Source organism: Tamandua tetradactyla, chromosome 4 (genome assembly GCF_023851605.1).
Source record: "Tamandua tetradactyla isolate mTamTet1 chromosome 4, mTamTet1.pri, whole genome shotgun sequence".
NCBI classification, from domain to species: domain Eukaryota; kingdom Metazoa; phylum Chordata; class Mammalia; order Pilosa; family Myrmecophagidae; genus Tamandua; species Tamandua tetradactyla.
The window spans coordinates 184,145,769-184,162,755 of record NC_135330.1 but is presented as its reverse complement, the minus strand read 5'-3'; the positions used below and the strand labels follow the sequence as shown (position 1 = coordinate 184,162,755).

Here is a 16,987-nt window from a genome sequence, read left to right as displayed (position 1 = left end):
AATTTCCCTATCTGGGGAATTCCTGATATTCTTGTAAGCAGTGGGGACAATCAATTCAATAAGCTGAGCCCTCGATCTTGGGGTTTGCCTCTATGAAATTTATTCTAGCAAAGAAGAAACTAAGCCTACTTATAATCATGCCTAGGAGTCACCCCCAGAAAACCTCTTTTGTTGCTCAGATGTGACCTCTCTAAGCCAACTTGGCAGGTGAACTCTCTGCCCTGCCCCCTACAAGGGACATGACTCCCAGGAGTGTAAATCTCCCTGACAACATGGGACAGAACTCCCAGGATGAGCTGGGAACCCAGCATCAAGGGACTGAGAAAGCCTTCTTGACCAAAAGTGGGAAGAAAGAAATGGGACAAAATAAAGTTTCAGGGCTGGGAGATTTCAAATAGAGTCAAGAAGTTATCCTGGAGGTTGTTCTTATGCATTATATAGATATCCCTTTTTAGTTTATGGTGTATTGGAATGGCTGGAGGGAAGTACCTGAAATTTCGAGCTGTGTTCCAGTAGACTTGATTCTTGAAGCTACTGTATAAAGATATAACTTTTACAATGTGACCATGAGATTGTGAAAACATTGTATCTGATGCTCCCTTTATCCAGGGTATGGACAGATGAGTAAAAAATTTTGGATAAAAAATAAATAATAAGGGGGATAAGGGCTAAAAAAAAAATTGGGTAGATTGACATGCTAGTGGTCAATGAGAAGGAGGGGTAAAGGGTTCTTTCTTTTTCTTTTTCTGGAGTGATACAAATGTTCTAAAAATGATCGTGGTGAGGAATACACAACTGATAAGACTGTGAGCCACTGACTGTACATCATGCATGGACTGTACTGTGTGTGAAGATTTCTCAATTAAAAAAAAAAATGCTTTTAAAATGAGCAGACTTCCACCTTGACCAGTCTCAGCAGTCGAAATCAGTCGCCAATATGCCTATCTATTGTGGAAGCTTCTAAAATCCAAGAATTGAATTACAAGAGCCTTCTAACTCTGCAAAATGTCATTCTTACTGTATTTGAAAATTATAGAGGCTGAATGATGGGGAACTGACAGAAAGCTAACTGAATTCAGCTCTTGGCTCTTAAAGTCAAATATATATTCTGCTTAAGTTCCCTCTACTATGTAACTTTTCACAAACTCAGGCTCCATTCTCTCCTTCTAGAAGTTTATTCCCCCACTCCCACTCAAAGGCTGCTTTTAAACAGTACAAACTGCATATTTCTACATCCTATCATTGGTAATCATGATGCTTATCATAATGTTAATTTCATAAGTCATTCTCTACCTGTTTAGCCAGCTATGGTTTTTTGAGGGGGCTGAACAGGTTCGATTTTAAGGTTCACAGATTTAGGTAGTTACTTCTATAAGTAAGTGTTAATCCTCATTTATAGTATCTCTAACCCTCAAGGTATGCTTGGATTTTAGACTTGAATACATTCCTAACTAGCTGTGCTATCTTGGGTAGTACCAACTTCTCTGAGCTTTAGTTTTCAGTATCTGTAAATAGACAAGAGAAGACTACATTGTTTCTTTTATTATCTAATATCTTTTTACACTGTGTCAGAAGGGCCAAGGAATCAATTCGGCACAAGAAGCAATGTACAGAGGTGACAGCAGTGGAAAATGACTCCAAAAAAGTCCACAGGGAAGACTGAGTTGGACTCTTACTATTCAGAGTGTGATCAAAGGACGAGCAGCATGTGCTCCACCTGACGCTGTTAGAAATGTGGCCTCTGAGCCCCATTTCTGATTCAAAAATCTGCAGTTTAAACATGATCCCCAGATGATTCTTACACACATCTAAGCTTAAAATGCACTGATGAGAGAATTTTTTCAGCTGTGGCTCTCAGGAGCTTCATATTTAGAGTCCAGCCTCACAAACCCTCTATTGTGTTACATTTTCCTCTTTCTTTTCCTAGGAATTATGTACCCAATTCCCATCACATCCTTCTGTAATCCCAAAATACATGTGTAAGGCCTGGCCCGGTAGCCTCTGGCTGGAAGGCCCCCACCTGAACTAAAAAACTAGTGCACATCCAGGCATACAGCTGTTCAAACTCAGTCAATCAGGACCTGGCCTGACAAACAAAGGACCCTCACTGCACACAGCCTGTACCTATGCCCACTGCGCACGGCCCTTAGTTATGCCCCTCAGCCAAGGCCCGTAGCTATGCCCCTGGCCCTAAAGCACGTGAAACTCCTAACCTACCACAGGAGGCCCCATAGGCATCGCCAGCACCCCCACTAGCTAGCCTATATCTAGCCCCACTGCCCCCAGGGGGGCGCGACTTCCCCAGCCCGCACCCTGAGCACCTGGACCCTGGAACCTTGCCCCGGGACAATAAACTTTTTTTAAACTCGGATTCAAGTTCCTCTGATTTTTCAGTCAGCTACCGTTTAAAAACCTAACAACACGGTCCATAAGGGTAGGGGCCACATCTACTGTATACACTGATTTATACCAGAGTGTCTGGAACATTACAGGTATCAATAAACATTTCTTAAAAGAACAAACAAGAAACAAAAGAAAAGAAAATATAATCTCTATGCTGAATGATTTTATAACCTATTTTAGACAGAAGATAGAACTGATGAAATATTAAGATGCAAAGCTTAAAGAACAATTCAGGTCAAGCTAGAAGAACTACAAGGTGGTCTATGATTATAAATATCTGGGCAATCTACGCTACCCGTGTTCAGAAAAGAAAAACTGCAACTTTCCTCATCATCAAGTAATAATAAATAGTTTTTACACTTAATTATTTTTTAATTGTTTTAATCTCCAAACCTTTAGGAGATTTCAGAAAAGTCCTAAGAGGGATTCCTTCAGGCAATTATGAATATTTCAAAATACCCTATGAAAATAAGTTATTCACTGATGTTAGGGATACATAGGCTAATCTATGTTTGGTATGAGTTATATCATCTTAGAACGACTGCACTGGTGATTTCAGGCTGCTATAAAGCTTGCCAGTAATTTATATCTGAGTAATAAAAAAAGAAAAAGAAAATGTATTATTTGTTAATGAATTTTATTAAATCGATACAAATGTTTTACAATTTGAGTTCATAGGCTTAAAAAAAACATTATCCTTGGTGGTGAAAAACTGAGAACCAGTCATAGAGCATGCCAAATTTTAAGGCTCACCACTAGGTGGCAAAAGCAAAAGGCTCTCAGGGAAACAAAACGATTTCAGAATTGAAGAGATATTAGTGACTATGACCCAGTTAAATTCCAGATAAGATATAAGGATTATACTGCCAAAGTCACTAAATTAGGTGAAGAGCACAAATTATTACTATAAAATCTCCTGATTTCCAATCCAATACACTTTCCATTCATCAGACTATATTATCACCCTGCACAGCTAAGAATTTATTAATATATAATATACATTCTTCTTTTCCAATACCTGTAAGTTGTATATCACCAAGTAAAAAGTTAAAAAACTGTTGGGGGAAACCTTTTATTATATGAAATAACTAAAAGCATTATATAAATAACATAAATAAAGCTGTAAAGTTATGCAGCTGTTATATTAAAAATGATGTTACCACTATTATATAACATAATTTTAACACTGAATACTATAGTAGGGAAATACATAAATTATGAAAATTCAGAGCCAGAAAAAATTTTAATATTCCAATTCTTCATTGTATAGATGAAGAAATTTGATGTCCAAATCTATTAATACCTTATTGAAGATCACATAGCTACTTAATAGCAGAAAAGAAATTTACCCTTCTCTTTGCTCTAAATCATGAGTTAGAACCATCATTGTTAATTGTACAACTTCTCAAAATTAACACACATTTTAATGGACCTAGATCAGAACATGGTGTACAATGATACTGAGACTAGCCATTTTTTTTTTAATGATCACTGATTTTATTTATTTACATATGGGCACAGGCACCAGGAATTGAACCCCAGGCCTCCGGCATGGCAGGTGGGAGCTCTGCCTGCTGAGCCACAGTGGCCCACCGAGACTAGGCATTTTTTAAGAGCCTTAAAGATAATTTTTTTTATGCTCTGAGTCAGGTCCTATAGTAGCCTGGTGAAGCAGAAGACTCTAGTAAATCACATTATAACAGAATGAAATAAAGAAAACAAAGGAAAAACAGGATATAAAGAAAAAGTCAGTAAAAACAGTTGTTACTCCTTAAAGTAAACACAAGATTTCAAAAAAAAAATCTGCTTTCCTAATGATAATAATATATACACTGCTGATTACAGAAAATTTGGAAAATACAAAAAGATGAAGAAAAAGAAATCATCCACAGTCATTTGTTTATTTCCCTTTGCTTTTCCTACACATCTCTGCTTCTTTTAGATAACTATGGTCATATAATTTACTAATTTTCTAAAAAGCTTTGTATTAAACCAAAATTTATTTTATTATTATGAATTTTTGTAATATGTTTATTATTTACAATATACTCCATCAAGTAGCTATGCTGTAGTTTAACCAGTGGATACTGAGATTGCTATTTTTAAAAAAATTTTTATCAATACAACAATGTACAAGTACATTACTGATGTACAAGCACATATTCTTTTTTACTAATTTATTTTTTATACAACATACAAACACAAACATTCTTACCATATGATCATTCCATTCTTATATACTCAGTAACTCACAAATCATCACATAGTTGTATATTCATCACTATGATCATTTCTTAGAACATTTGCATCAATCCAGAAAATGAAATAAAAAGAAAACAAAAAAATTCATATATACCATAATTTATCCCTTACCCCTCTCTTTCATTGATCACTAGCATTTCAATCTACTAAATGCATTTTAACATTTGTTCCCCCTATTATTTATTTATTTTTAATCTGTATGTTTTATTTGTCTGTTGATAAGGTAGATAAAAAGAGTTTCAGACACAAGGCTTTCATAATCAAGTCACACTGCAAAAGCTCTATCATTATACAATCATCTTCAAGAAACATGACTACTGGAACACAGCTCTACATTTTCAGGCAATTCTCTCCTGCCTCTCCATTACACCTTAATTAAAAAGGTGATATCTATATAATGTGTAAGAATAACCTCCAGGATAACCTCTCAATTCTGTTTGGAATCTCTCAGCCATTGACACTTTATTTTGTCTCATTTTGTTGTTCCCTTTTTTTGGCTGAGAAGATTTTTTTCAGTTCCTTGATGCTGAGTCCCAGCTCATTCTAGGATTGCTGTCCCATGCTGCCAGGAAGGTCCACACCCCTGAGAGTCATGTTTCAAACAGAGAAGGGGAGGGCAGTGAGTTTGCCTGTCATGTTGGCTGAGAGAGGCCATATTTGAGCAAAAGAGGTTCTCTGGGGGTGACTCTTAGGCTTAATTTTAAGTAGGCTTAGACTATCCTTTGCGGAGTTAAGTTTCATATGAACAAAACCCCAGATTGAGGGCTCAGCCTATTGCTTTGCTTGTCCACACTATTTGTGAGAATATCAAGGATCCTCCACTTGGGGAAGTTGAGTTTTCCGCCTTTCTTACCATTCCCCAAAGGGGGCTTTGCAAATACTTTTTTATTCACTGTTCAAATCACTCTGGGATTTATTGGGGCAACATTCTGGACAAACCTACAAAATCTCATGCCCTAATCAAGGTGCCATGTACTTATGGTGTTCAATTAAGCTGTTCACATAAGTTATATTAGGAAATGCACTAGTCAAAATAGAAATTTTGTACCAAATAACATTTTTTGCTTTAGTTTTACACATAAGTTAAAGTTTTAACATATTAATTACCATCTATCTTCAACACCCTGCAGGATTGACATTCCTTTGCTCTTCCTCATGCAAAAATATTTTTAAATTTGTACATTTAGTCACTATCATTATACATTCTAGGGATTCCTAGACTATACCATCTCAGTCTTCATCATCTATCTTTCCTTGGATTTCATTTGTGCCCCCAGGCCTCCTCCCTCTATCATTCTCAAAATGAGCTCCAATCATTGTTCTAATTTAATAGTGCTACAAATCAGGTAGTATTGTGCTATCCATTTCTGAATTTTTATAATCAGTCCCGTTGCACAATCTGCATCCCTTTAGCTCCAATTACCCAATATCTACTCTATTTCTATCTCCTGATAACCTCTGTTCTTAACTGAAATTATCCAAGTTCATTCATTAATATTAGTTCATATCAGTGAGACCATACAGTATTTGTCCTTTTGCTTCTGGCTAGTCTCACTCAGCATAATGTCCTTAAGGTCCATCCATGTTGTTACATACTTCATAACTTTATTCTGTCTTACAGCTGCATAATATTCCATCATGTATATACCACAGCTTGTTTAGCCACTCATTTGTTGATAGACTTTTGGGCTGCTTCCATCTCTTGGTAATTGTAAATAATGCTGCCATAAACTTTGCTGTGCAGATGTCCTCTGAAAAGATACCTAGGAATGGTATTGCTGGCTCATATGGCAACTCTATACTTAGCTTCCTGAGGAACCGCCAAACTGCCTTCCACAGTGTACCATTTAACATTCCCACCAAGATGGTTAAGTGTGTCTCTTTCTCCACATCCTCTCTGGCACTTGTCATTTTCTGTTTTATTGATAATGGCCATTCTGGTGGGTGTAAGATGATATCTCACTGTGGTTTTGATTTGCATTTCCCTAATAGACAGGGAAGCTGAGCATTTTTTCATGTGCCTTTGGCCATTTGTATGCCCTCTTCTGAGAAGTGTCTGTTCAAATTTTTTGCCCATTTTGTAATTGGGTTGTCTTTTTGTGGTTGAGTTGAACAATCTCTTTATATATTCTGGATACTAGATCTTTTTCTGACATATCGTTTCCAAATATTGTCTTCCATTGTGTAGGCTGTCTTTTTACTTTCCTGAAAAAGTTCTTTGATGCACAAAAGTGTTTCATTTTGAGGAGTTCCCGTTTCTTTCTTTCTTTCTTCAATGCTCGTGCTTTGGGTGTACGGTCCAGGAAACCACCTCCTATTATAAGACTTATAAGATATTTCCCTACATTTTCTTCTAACAGTTTTATGGTCTTAGATCTAGTGTTTAGGTCTTTGATCCATTTTGAGTTAATTTTTGTATAGGGTGTGAGATATGGATTCTCTTTCATTATTCTGCATGTGGATATCCAGTTCTCTAGGCAACATTTATTGAAGAGACTGTTCTGTCCCAGGTGAGTTGGCTTGACTGCCTTATCAAAGATCAATTATCCATAGATGAGAGGGTCTATATCTGAACACTCTATTTGATTCCATTAGTCAGTATATCTATCTTTATGCCAGTACCATGCTGTTATGACCACTGGAGCTTCATAATACACCTTAAAATCAGGTAGCATGAGACCTTCAACTTCATTTTTCATTCTCAGGATACTTTTAGCTATTCAGGGCATCCTGTCCTTCCCAATTAATTTGGTTATTGGTTTTTCTATTTCTGGAAAGTAACTTGTTGGGATTTTAATTGGTATTGCATTGAATCTGTAAATCAATTTAGGTAGAATTGACATCTTAACTATATTTAGTCTTCCAATCCATGAACGTGGTATACCCTCCCATCAATTTAGATCTTCTGTGATTTCTTTTAGCAATTTCTTGTAGTTTTCTTTGTATAGACCTTTTGTATCTTTAGTTAAATTTATTCCTAAATATTTTATTCTTTTGGTTTCAATTCTAAATGGAATTTTCTTCTTGATTTCCCCCTCAGACTGTTCATTACTAGTGTATGGAAACACTACAGATTTTTGAGTGTTGATCTTGTAACCTGCCACTTTGTTGTACTCATTTATTAGCTCTAGTAGTTTTGCTGTGGATCTTTCAGGGTTTTTGACATATAGTATCATATCACCTGCAAACAGTGAGACTTTTACTTCTTCCTTTCCAATTTTGATGCCTTGTATTTCTTTTTCTTGTCTAATTGCTCTGGCTGGAACTTCCAACACAATGTTGAATAACAATGGTGATAGCGGACATCCTTGTCTTGTTCCTGATCTTAGGGGAAAAGTTTTCCGTTTTTCCCCATTGAAGATGATGCTAGCTGTGGGATTTTCATATACTCCCTTTATCATGTTCAGGAAGTTCCCTTCAATTCCTATCTTTGAAGTGCCTTCAACAAGAAAGCATGCTGAATTTTGTCAAATGCCTTTCCTGCATTAATCGATATGATCATGTGTTTCTTCTGCTTTGATTTGTTGATATAGTGTATTACATTAATTGCTTTTCTTATGTTGAACCATTCTTGCATACCTGGGATGAATCCTACTTGGTCATGGTGTGTCATTCTTTTAATGTGCCCCTGTATTCGATTTGCAAGAATTTTGTTGGGGATTTTTGCACCTATGTTCATTATAGAGATTAGTCTGTGATTTACTTTTCTTGTAGTATCTTTGCTGGCTTTGGTATGAGGGTAATGTTGGCGTCATAGAGTGAGTTAGGTAGTCTTCCCTCCTCTTCAATTTTTTGAAGAGTTTGAACAGGATTGGTACTAATTCTTTCTTGAATGTTTGGTAGAATTCACATGTAAAGCTATCTGGTCCTGGATTTTCTTTTTTGGGAACTTCTAATGACTAATTCTTTACTTGTGATTAGTTTCTTAAGGTCATCTATTTCTTCTTGAGTCAATGTTAGTTGTTCATGCCTTTCTAGGAAGTTGTCCACTTCATGTACATTGTTTAGTTTATTAGCATAGAGTTGTTCACAGTATACTCTCATTATCTCCTTTATTTCTGCAGGGTCAGTGGTTATGTCTCCTATTTCACTTCTGATTTTATTTGCATCCTCTTTCTTCTTCTTTTGTCAACCTTGCTAAGGGTCCATCAATCTTATTGATTTTGTCATAGAACCAATTTCTGGTTTTGTTGATTTTCTTGATTATTTTCATACTCTCAATTTCATTTATTTCTGTCTAATCTTTGTTATTTCTTTCCTTTTGCTTGCTTTGGGGTTAGTTTGCTGTTTTTTCTCTAGTCCTTCCAAGTGAACAGTTAATTCCTTGATTTTTGCGCTTTCTTCTTTTTTGATATAGGCATTTAGGCCAATAAATTTCCCTCTTAGCACTGCCTTTGCTGCATCCTATAAATTCTGATATGTTGTTTTTTCACTTGCCTCCAGATACTTACTGATTTTCTTGTAATTTCTTTTTTGACCCACTGGTCATTTAACAGTGTGTTATGAGCCTCCATATATTTGTGAATTATCTTGCCCTCTGCCTATTATTGATTTCCAACTTCATTCCTTTATGATCTGAGAAAGCATTTTGTATGATTTCAATCTTTTAAAATTTATTGAGACTTGCTTTGTGACCCAGTATATGCTCTATTCTAGAAAATGTTCCATGAGTACTTGAGAAAAATGTGTATCCTGCTGTTGTTTGATAGAATCTTCTATAAATGTCTGTTAAGCCTAGGCGACTTCCGGAGAAGATGGCGGCTTATTAAGACGCGCGGGTCTTAGTTCCTCCTCCAGAAAAGCAACTAAAGAAACAGAAACAATACGAAACAGCTCCCAGAGTCACGGCAGAGACCAAAAAGACAGCGTACCCCATTCTGGAACAGCTGAACGGGCAGGGAGAATCTGCTGCGGTGAGGTACCCGAGGGGCGCGCGTTTTCCCGGCCGGGCGGCTGGTGACTGGGGTCCCCTCCACGCACGTGGCTCCCCGGTCTAACTGGGAACGTTGGATAGCGGGGCCCTCCCGTCACGCTTGGCGTTTCGGGCCAGCTGGGCAATTGGGACCGGCACTCTCCCAAGCCGCGGCGGCCAGCGACCCCCACCTCCACGCGCGGTTTCCCGAGCCGACTGCCCCACAGACAGACGAGCGCCACGAGCGCCACCTACTGGGCAGGAAAAGAAAAACAGAGCCCAGAGATTTCACAGAAAAAGCTTTCAACCAGCTGGGTCCCACACCCAGGGAAATCTGATCAAATGCCCAGACACCAGCAGAAAATAATGGATGACGCTCGGAAAATTGAAGATATGGCCCAATCAAAGGAACAAACCAATAGTTCAAATGAGATACAGGAGCTGAGACAACTAATGCTGAATATACGAACAGAAATGGAAAAATTCTTCAAAAACCAAATCAATAAATTGAGGGAGGACATGAAGAAGACATGGGCTGAACAAAAAGAAGAAATAGAAAATCTGAAAAAACAAATCACAGAACTTATGGGAGTGAAGGACAAAGAAGAAAAAATGGAAAAAACAATGGATACCTACAATGGTAGATCTAAAGAGACAGAAGCTACAATTAGTGAACTGGAGGATGGAACATCTGAATCCCAAAAAGAAACAGAAACTATAGGGAAAAGAATGGAAAAACTTGAGCAGGGGATCAGGGAACTGAATGACAATATGAAGCACACAAATATACGTGTTGTGGGTGTCCCAGAAGGAGAAGAGAAGGGAAAAGGAGGAGAAAAACTAATGGAAGAAATTATCACTGAAAATTTCCCAACTCTTATGAAAGACCTAAATTTGCAGATCCAAGAAGTGCAGCGCACCCCAAAGAGAATAGACCCAAATAGGTGTTCTCCAAGACACTTACTAGTTAGAATGTCAGAGGTCAAAGAGAAAGAGAGGATCTTGAAAGCAGCAAGAGAAAAACAATCTGTCACATACAAGGGAAACCCAATAAGACTATGTGTAGATTTCTCAGCAGAAACCATGGAAGCTAGAAGACAGTGGGATGATATATTTAAATTACTAAAAGAGAAAAACTGCCAACCAAGACTCCTATATCCAGCAAAATTGTCCTTCAAAAATGAAGGAGAAATTAAAACATTTATAGACAAAAAGTCACTGAGAGAATTTGTGACCAAGAGACCAGCTCTGCAAGAAATACTAAAGGGAGCACTAGAGTCAGATACGAAAAGACAGAAGAGAGAGGTATGGAGTAAAGTGTAGAAAGAAGGAAAATCAGATATGATATATATAATACAAAAGCCAAAATGGTAGAGGAAAATATTATCCAAACAGTAATAATGCTAAAAGTTAATGGACTGAATTTCCCAATCAAAAGACATAGAATGGCAGAATGGATTACCACCCAGCAATACCACTGCTAGGTAGCTACTCAAGGGACTTAAGGGCAAAGACACAGAAGGACATTTGCACACCAGTGTTTATAGCAGCACTATGTACAATTGCAAAGAGATGGAAACAGCCAAAATGTTCATCAACAGACGAGTGGCTAAACAAACTGTGGCGTATACCTACGATGGAATATTATGCAGCTTTAAGACAGACTAAACTTATGAAGCATGTAATAACATGGATGGACCTAGAGAACATTATGCTGAGTGAGTCTAGCCCAAAACTAAAGGACAAATACTGTAAGGTCCCACTGATGTGAACCGACATTCGAGAATCAGCTTGGAATATATCATTGGTAACAGAGACCAGCAGGAGTTAGAAACAGGGTAAGATAATGGGTAATTGGAGCTGAAGGGATACAGACTGTGCAACAGGACTAGATACAAAAACTCAAAAATGGACAGCACAATAATACCTAAGTGTAATGTAACTAGGTTGGAACACTGAATGAAGCTGCACCTGAAATATGGTTTTTTTGTTTGTTTGTGTGTTTGTATCTTTTGTTTTTGTTTTTTTTCTTTTTCCTTTATATATATATATATATATATTATTAGTATTATTATTTTAATTCTCTTCTCTATATTAACATTCTATATCTTTTTCTCCTGTTTTGCTAGTTCTTTTCCTAAATCGATGCAAATGTACTAAGAAATGATGATCATACATCTATGTGATGATACTAAGAATTACTGAGTGCATTTGTAGAATGGAATGATTTCTAAATGTTGTGTTAATTTCTTTTCTTTTTTTTTGATTAATAAAAAAATTTAAAAAAAAATGTCTGTTAAGCCTAATTCATTTATTGTATTATTCAAATTCTCCATTTCTTTATTGACCCTCTGTCCATTGATGAGAGTGGGGAATTGCAGCCTCCAACTATTATGGTAGATGGGTCTAGTTTTCTTTTCAATGTTTGCTTCATGTATTTTGGAGCATCCTGGCTCATGCATAAATATTTTATTGTTAATTCTTGTTGAATTGTTCCCTTTATTAATACATAGTGTCCTTTGTCTGTTTTAAATGTTTTACATTTGAAGTCTTACTTGTTGGATATTAGTATAGCTACTCCTGCTGTTTTCTGATTGTTATTTGTATGAAATATCTTTTCCCAACCTTTCATTTTCAACCTATGTTTATCCTTGGGTCTAAGATGCATCTCCTGTACACAGCATATAGTTGGGTCCTGTTTTCTTTTTTTTAAACTTTTTTTTGGGGGGGAGGGACACATAGGTCCTGTTTTCTTTTATTAATCCATTTTGCAGTCTTTGTCTTTTGATTAGGGAGTTTAATCCATTAACATTTAGTGTTATTACTGTAAGGGCAGTACTTCCTTCTACCATTTTGCCCTTTGGATTTTACATGTCATATCTAATTTTTCTTCTTTTTACCTTTATTGATAGTCTTCCTTTCTACACTCTCCTCCAGAGTTCTATCTCCTGTCTTTTCCTATCTGCCTCTAGTGCGCCCTTTAGTATTTCTTGCAGAGCCAGTCTCTTGGTCACAAATTCAGTGATTTTTTTGTCTGAAAATGTTTTAATTTCTCCCTCATTTTTGTAGGACAATTTTGCTGGATATAGAATTCTTGGTTGGCAGTTTTTCTCTTTTAGTATCTTAAATATATCATACCACTGTCTTTTCACCTCCATGGTTTCTACTGAGAAATTTGTGTCTAGTCTTATTGGGCTTCCCTTGTATGTGATGGATTGGTTTTCTTTTGCTGCTTTCAAAATTCTTTCTTTCTTGTTGACATCTGACATTCTGATTAGTAAGTGTCTTGGAGTATGTCTAATTAGATCTATTCCGTTTGAGGCACACTGCACTTCTTGGATCTGTAATTTTAAGTCTTTCATAAGAGTTGGGAAATTTTCAGTGATAATTTCCCCTATTAGTTTTTCTCCTCCTTTTCCCTTTTCCCACAACACATATATTCATGCACTTCATGTTGTCATTCAATTCCCTTAGTCCCTGCTCATATTTTTCCATTCTTTTCCCTGTATTTTGTTTTGCTTGTCAGATTTCAGATGTCCTGTCTCTGGTTCTCTAATCCTATCTTCTGCCTCTTGAAACCTAACATTGTAGGTTTCCATTGTTGTTGCTTTTTTTCCATCTCTTGTACTGCCTTTCATTCCCATAAGTTCTGGGATTTGTTTTTTCAGACTTTCAATTTCTTCTTTTTGTTCATTCCTTGCCTTCTTTATATCCTCCTCAATTCACTGATTTAATTTTTGATGCGGTTTTCCATGTCTGTTCAAACATCCTGAAATAACTGTTTCAACTCCTGTATCTCATTCGAATTGTTGGTTTGTTCCTATGACTGGGCCATATCTTCAATTTTCCTAGTATGGTTCATTATTTTTTGCTGGCATCTAGACATTTAATTTCTTTAATTAGTTTATTCTGGAGATTGTGTTCACTTTTTTACCCAGGGTTTTCTTGCTGGATGACTTTGTTGTCTATCTGTTCTTTGACATTTATTGTATACCTTTAGCATAGGTTTTGTTTAACAAATCAGAAGTTTTCAGTTCTTGTTTCTTGTTTCTTGCCCTGCCTGTACGGTGTCTATTTTTCCCCACTTAGGAGGGTCTACTTAGGTATTATAGACCCCAGTCAGATATTCCCAGACCAGACTGGCCTAGTTTTCCCTGAGGGTGAGACCCAGCAGGTTGAAAGGTTTTTCTATGAAGTCTCTAGACTCTGTGTTTTGCCTATCCTGCTCACTATGTGGCTTTGTCTGCCTGTGGGTCCCATCAGTATAAAGTGATGCAGTGTCTTTAACTTCAGCAGACTCTCCCTGTTGGGGCATGGTTTAGACAGAGGAGAGGTTGTAGCCTGGCTTTAATCTCTTCAGTTTTGTGGACCCTGGGGTCTGAATTCCTTGAGGGAGGGATTCCACCTCAGCTGGGCCCCACCCCTCTCCTAGGGAAGGCAGAGCCTCCAGGGAATTACTTTCTTTCACCTGACCAGCATCTTTGTCTCTCAGATAAGCTTAATTCTGCCCTTGCCTGGGGAACTGGAGCCTGAGAAGCCTCACAGTTGTATCCAAAGAGTAGTCAAGCCTAGAAACTCCAGCACGAAAAAAAAGAGAAAAGAAATGTAAAAAAAAAAAAATTCTTTTCAGAGTAGGACTCCCATACCTCAGGTTTGCTAATCAAGAGCTTAAGTTGGTATGTTGTGCTATGTATCTCCAGGTCCTATGTGCCTCCTCCTTTTCTTCAGGGCCCAGACCTTTCAAGTATTTTGTGTTGTCCAATCCCAAAAAAACATTGTTTTTTTTTTTTTCTTCTTTTTTTGTCAGCCCTGTCCCCTCTGCAATGGGGAAACCCCAGCAACCTCAGCTTTTATTTGAAGTTTAGCTGAACTGTGGGTCTATCTTCAGTAGTCAGAATTTATTAATTAATTCTACAATTGGAGCTTGGTTAAACTCAGCCCCTCGCTGTTAGTAGTCTCTTTCCTTTCCCCTCTGGGAACCAGCCTGGAGTGGAGTGACGCTGGCCTCTGTGGCTTGTGGGACTCACGATTCTGGGTGGGATCGCAGCTGGTCCAGGATGTTCAGACTGTTGTACACTGTGGTCTCGTCACTGAAGTGGCCCCAGCAGTTGTTCTATACTATTCCTGGCTGTTTACTAGCTGCTCTGCAGGACAAACTAAATTCCACAACTCACTAAGCCATCATCTTGGACCTCCTCCCACCCTAGTGTCTCTATCTCTTTTAATGTGTTATAATAAAGAGCTGTAAATCTTTAATTAGTTAATTTATTAGAACTCATTTTGATTCTTCTTTTGGGGACAGAAATCTAGAAGTTAAACTTCTGGATCAAAGGATATGAACATTTTCAGGCTTATAAATCAGACTGCTAGACTGCACTCCAAAGAGGGTTGAAGTTTTCATTAACTTGGTTCAGGAGTGGCTATTTTTTTATTAACTTCTCATAGTTATTTTAAAATTCTCTGCTGGTTTGATATCAGTTAATACTGGTAGGCAAAATAATACCTAATTTTAATTCACATTTTTTTGGTTACCAGTAATGTTCATTTTTTTCCCTGTCAGTTTTAAAGCAACAAATATTTTCCTTTTTTGTGAGGTAGGTGTTAAAAAACAAAGCAGCTTTAAATTAACTTCCAAGTTAACTCCATTTCCATTTTGAAAGATTTAGCATTCAAGATATTAATTCTAAAAGTAAACTAATTTCAGGAGGCAACCATTACTTCCTATATTCTAAGCTTTATTTATATATATAGTGTTTTTTACTACTAATCTTTTAGATATTTTCATTTTACAGCATAAGAACAATAAAATAAAAATTCGCCACATATGGATACAGAATATTTGTAAATTAAAAAAATATTTCCCACCTATTTAGGACCTTTTTCGAGGATAACATACTAAATGTTCAAGTTGTATAATACTTTGACCTCTAAATTTTACTTCAAAAGACATTTTTAGAATTATCCACATATAAGCTAATTCCAATTGCTCATTGAATTTCTGTTTTTTTCAATTCCAACAGTTTTTATATTTTTAAATTCATGTTTCAAAAATAATCCCAAATTACGATATCATATCATATTCTTAAAATATTTAGTTTGGATCAAGATAGCAGACTGTGGGACTTCAGAGCTCTGTTCCCTTACAGAAGCTTTGAACAACCTGCAAGAACTGACAGAAACATCTTCCTCAAAGCTCCAGATAGCAATTAAAGGACTGAAGTAATATTACGAGTGCTGAATCAAGAAAAAGGCTACTTAAAAGCTATAGGATCTCCTGGTGCCCTGGCCACCCACTCCTCCACTCCCTCACCAGCTCCATGGTCCCAGTTCCAGAGAGAGAGCAGACTAACTGTCGTATACATAATAGGAGCATGGAAATCTGGCCCAATCTGTTTGTTGGTGGCCTGAGAAATCTGATATCCAAGAACTTGCCCTGCATGTAGAAGGTGACTTACAGAGATCTTCTACAGAACTTGGTTGGAGAGCAGTCAAGTAGATGCCTGGAGCAAGGGATTCCTAGCTGTAGGACTCACAGTGCAGAGCCAGGACCATGAGGAAACTGTTTCCCATGGAAGAGGAGACAGTCAGAACCATGTAAACAGGAGAATTCCTAGGGCTAACCCTGAAAGACGAGTGCACAGAAAGGGCCAGGGAGACCCCTATATTTTGGCCTGGAAGTATTCACTAAACTCACCAAATGCATTCAGTCTGAAGGAGAGTATTCCCACAGGTCAATCTTTAAAGACTAGGAAAGGTGTTTTCTTTTTTATAACTTTTTTTGTTAGCTCCTGACATTTCAAGGAAATGCCGTAACACTAGTTGGATATGAGCTTAGGGAATAGACATAAGAGTCCGAATTCCAGCAATAAAACAGTAAAATATCAAAATACCTAGATATTTTGGGTACAAAATACTGAACAAGAGACTAGAACAAAAGAACAAAAGACAACAAAACATACAATGAAATAGAAAATGATGAACCAGGCAAAGAAGAAGATTAAAGCATTAGAGACCATACAAATAAGAAAGATGAGACTTAGGACAGTCCAGACAAAAGCTTTTTAAAAATGGTCCTAAACAAGGTTCAAAGAGCTAAAGGAAAACATGGACAAAGAAGCAAAGGAAATCAGGAAACCAAAAGATGAAACAAAGAGAATATTAACAGAGAGATGGAAATATTTAAAGAAATCAAACAGAACTGAAAGTCACAGTAACAGAAATTAAAAATTCCCTAGATGGGATTCAATAGCAGAATGGATCTAACAAAAGAAAAAAATCAGTGAACCTGAAGATAAGACATTTGAAACCATCCAGTCTGAGGAGCAGAAAGAAGAATCAAGAAAAGTGACAGAGCCTAGGAAACCTGTGGAACACCATCAAGTGTACTAATATATATGTATTGTGGGGGTC

General features: G+C 37.1%; 1 protein-coding gene across 1 annotated transcript in view; it reads right to left on the bottom strand.

Annotated features, from left to right (window-relative positions):
- SLC9D1 (solute carrier family 9 member D1) overlaps positions 1 to 16,987 on the bottom strand; it is a 141,140-nt gene that overhangs the window by 85,314 nt on the left and 38,839 nt on the right. The window lies entirely within an intron of this gene.